This window comes from Hippocampus comes, unplaced genomic scaffold (genome assembly GCF_001891065.2).
Source record: "Hippocampus comes isolate QL1 unplaced genomic scaffold, H_comes_QL1_v1.1 scaffold57, whole genome shotgun sequence".
In the NCBI taxonomy this organism is placed as follows: Eukaryota; Metazoa; Chordata; class Actinopteri; order Syngnathiformes; family Syngnathidae; genus Hippocampus; species Hippocampus comes.
Genome location: NW_017805039.1, coordinates 2,733,811 through 2,738,424, shown reverse-complemented (window position 1 = coordinate 2,738,424; position 4,614 = coordinate 2,733,811).

Below are 4,614 nucleotides of genomic sequence, written 5' to 3'. Positions count from 1 at the left end.
TTCCTGCACGGAGAGAAGGGGGGAGAGGATCAGCCTCTCCCGTGGAAATCTCATTAAATGCTGCTCAGTGCGCTTCCACTTACAATTAAAGTGAGTGAATGGGTTACTATGGTGCACAAGAGTTGCTGGTAGCAAAAAACAAAAAAAAAGTCTGTAACGTAATGTTTTCCAAAGATGAAGATGGCCCAAGGCACCCTCTGTTTTCATGTTGTTTGTAACCAAGACACACGAAAGCTGCATTCGTAACATTTCCGATAAGGATAGGCACCCGTTAACAATTACCAGTAGTTGAGTCATTGATGTTGATCAAACTTTGGATCAATGAGGTTATGCCCTCCGTTCCACGGAACTATAATGACGAAACTTGATACTGTTGACAACACGAGCACTTTGCAAGCTCAAATGATGAGCAAAAAAATTGAGTAACACACGCGCTCGATGATTTCCAACAAAGTGTCCATTTACTGCGACTGTTACGCTACATGACTTTGAAGTGTATTATCAAATTCCAAACTCGCGTAAGCCGATAAAGTACGGTTGGTGAATGTTGACAAAACAGTCACGTGTAGTGTTTCTTGACAAAATGCATGTGACGTGCATATTACACCGTTTTCAAAAGTCCACGTAAACAGGAATCTTCTTGACAAAAGTTGTACTCTCGGTGTATAGTTTGTTCTCGTAACACTGGTCTCACTCCCATATTACGGATGCCCGCCAGCTCCTCCCCCCCTATGTCATAAATGGCCTTTCAGCTGAACAAACACCTCAGTCGAAATGGACTCTGAACTTTGGCGACCAATGTGCCGTAAACCCACCCTTCATGTTGCCACATTTTGGGGCGCAAACAAAAACATGAGTCATGCTTGCCTAAGAGCCGGCCGGCTCCCTCCGCGATCGACACGCTCGTATCTCGGAACACCTGACCGCGGATTCACCTCGTCTGCATATCCTACTACTGTTTGGAATGCGTTGCCGAGCGACTGTCTCCGCAAATACAGCGGTGGGAAACTCTGACGGGAAACCTCCTTGGCTGTGTGGAAAATGAGATGCCTTTCCAGTTTGATAACTGAACAAGCTCCTTTTCTCTGTCAGCCCGCTCTGCCTTTTGTGTTCACTGTAAAACTGCACTTGTCTTGTAAGTGTAATGCGGTGATTTTCCAAACAATCACCGGCTTAATCTGCGCGTGTTGGTTCATGAACTCTCAACATCAGCTCCCTCCTCATTACTATAAGCAGCATCTTACTAATTAACACCCCCCACTTCTTATTTGTATGAGGAGAGAAGGCGAAGAAAGAGCCATTGGAGGACCTCTACACCGCTCACCGGGTCCTATCAATTTCCTGTTATTGTTGGCAGTTGAGCTGACGCCCCGGTATCGATCCCTCACCGCGGGAGAAGATAAGGTGGGGAATCGAGATGGATTCCATATCTATTATCTAATGGAATTCCTCCTCCCAGAAAGGCCTATAGATTTTCTGCCATTGAGGCTGTGAAAATGCATGTCCACAGGCTTTTGCTGCTTCCTCAACTGGTTTGTGAGTGCGAGCGTCCCCCCCTTTCACGGCGCGGAAGGGATGTTTTTTATTCTAGGATGGATTAATGCGCAAAGCAGAGCACGGCTGAAAGTGGCACCGAGGCTTTGCGGACTGGTGGAGCATTGAGGGGGGAAATACACTCTATGAATGTGGATTGACCTGCCGTGCTTTTAAATGGCCCACTCAAAGAACTCACGCCGAGGCGCTCGTGGCGAGTGGTGCATCAAATGCAGAGACCCAGAGTGGTGGCGCAAAGAGGTCGTCCAGTGGACTGCAGATTGAATGGATCTGTATTATTTCATGCTTTTGTACAGTAGATACACTTTCAAATGGCTGCACAATTGCAGTGGCGCCTTGAGATTCAAGCTCCCGGCCTCCCCCCGAAAAACAAGAAAATTGTGAATGAGAAAAATAGCACTCTATGATGCCGCACGTTATAAAAACACACAGGAAGGGCAATTTAACTAGAAGTGAAATTAATTTGTCACACTTTCTGATGCGTGCACCCAAGAACGCTATCCTCTTGTTTTTTTCCTGAAAAACTCACCTATTTGCTGTTTTTGTGTTCGAACCAAAGCAATAGTTCTTTTGCTTTGGTGCCTTCTTGAGGCTGAAGTGAGTTGAGGAGCTTCATTGAGACTATAATAATAATTCATCACTATCGTGTGGCCTTTGAAGTCGATTGCAGCACAATTTCAGGTGATATGAAAACTCCACATAGATAGGCCAAGATTCGAACCACAGACCTCAGAACAGTGGTGCAGACGTGCTAACCACGACGTAGCCGTCCTACCGGGATTGTCACAACAACGGATTCATTTCGGATGAAGAAGCAGTTGGATGCTTCAAGACATGATAAAAAATAAATTCCACAAAATCAGTTAGCTTCTTCAAGATCAATTCATCGATCATCATTTTTGCCAATGGCAAAAACAATGGAAGCTGCTGGCCAGTGCAATGAAAGAGAATTGAGATGGTTTATAAAACACACACGAGTCCTCTTCAAATGAATGAGTTGAGAGACGCTGGAGTGCTCTTCGGTGTCGATAACGGCAGAGTCAGGTACTAATTACCCGTACATGAGTTATGTGTACTTCACTTTTAAATATATACAAATATTGTCATTCAAAAAAAAAATAAAAATACATCACAATTTGGATCCTAAAGACTGCAGTTAAGCGAACTACCTCATGAATCAATAATGAAGTTGGGCTGAAAAACGGGAAGCGTGATGCTGGGAGTGATTTTTAACAATCGAGTAAAGCACATTTTAGTTTCACTATAGCCGGTCGGCCTAGGAAATCAATCCATTTTCAATCCAGATATCATTAGCCTTCAGTTGCACCGTTTTCTAAAGCCAACACTCAAATGGGTTGCAAGCTATGATACAATTGCTGTTTTGTCAGTTCTCTTTTGTTCCCGTGGCCTGGACGCTGCCCTTCATCAGTGCATCAGATAAATTGTGCAGATCATCCTCCTCCTTAATTACAAACAGGCACCAGCTGACCTGCTGCTGATAGCGGCTCTGATGCTCATTTTCTGACCACCTAAGGACATTAAGGAGAATTTAATCCCTGCAAACAGACACCACACATTGGTAATGAGGCAGATTCGACTTGCCTAACGTCTTTATAAACCCTTTTACAGGAATATAGATGTGGACGGTACACTTGGCAGGAATAGGTTTTTGACTGTTGAAAACAAGTTTACTTTAATCAATGTTTGTAGACAGCACAATATGTATTCAAATCTCTTTTTTTTTTTTTTTTTTAATTCCTCCTACACCCCTCCCAGTCAACTTGGGAACTGTCCACGGACTACGAGTCAACTGCGATCGACTGGTGGAGCACTCCTGATTTAGAGAGATTATATCATATTTATGAATGAAATACACCACCTGTGTCACAACTTAGACCTGGTTTTAGATGGTCTAAATTCTAGTCTAGGGCCATTTTCTCTTTGACAACATACACACACATGCATGCAGGCGCTACAAGTATTGATATACTCCTCACATAGACGTCACGGAGCCCATCTCAACACATGTAGAATAGAATACACACAACACTAGGGATTCAAAATCTTGACAACACTGTAGTGTCAGAGGCTGTAACTTAGCGTGTAACTGAGCGTGCCTTCCCTTCCACGTGCTGTCGTATTCTTACACCATGTCTAGTTTATCTCAAACCTTTATGAACACCGTAGTGAAGTCATAATTGCAGTTAAGAGGTATGTATGAAAAACACACACCCTTGGTTGTCATGGTAACGGAATCCATACTCGGCATTGAATCCGCAGAAGAGGAAGCAGTGACCAGTCGCTCATTTCCATTTTAATGAAAAAAGATGCCCTCCCTCAACACACACACACACACACACACACACACACACACACACACACACACACACACACACACACACACACACTTTCCAAAAATATTTTTCTCCATTCCAGAAAGCTAAAATAACAGGGTGTAGTCGTAATTGTGGTGTAATTAATGTAATTGTAAGAGCATGTAACTATCATCATCCCAAGACACTTGGGAAATTTAATTTATGGCTCCTTTAATATGTTTTTTGTTTTTGTTTTTTTTTATTTTGTGAAGAAACATCACCAAACTACTATTACCCTAGTGGCATGTGCAATAGTTTGGGAATTCATGCTTGATATCACTGACGCACTGACGATCACACTGATCTCTTTTGTACAGGATGTAGTCAGTTTACAAGTGCTATTTGTCCGCCGGCAATGACACGTATAAAAGCTGGAACATAGCAGATCACTATCCTATGCCAACATAGTGGTAAAGTCATAATTACATGCTGCAATGCAAATATTATATCATGAAAAACACTTACAGTATAGGACATCAATGTCACTGGGCGCCATTTGTACCCTCGAAACAATCCAAAATTGGTCCCTTTGTGTATTGAAGAACACCTGTAAAAATTAAGCATACGTTTAAATCAGTATGCGCATCATCACAGAGCAGGCACCTGCTTTCCGAGACGCACACAGAACCAGCGCACTATTTAGCTAAATCGGGTGGCAAAGGAAACGGCCTTCCTGTTTACATCT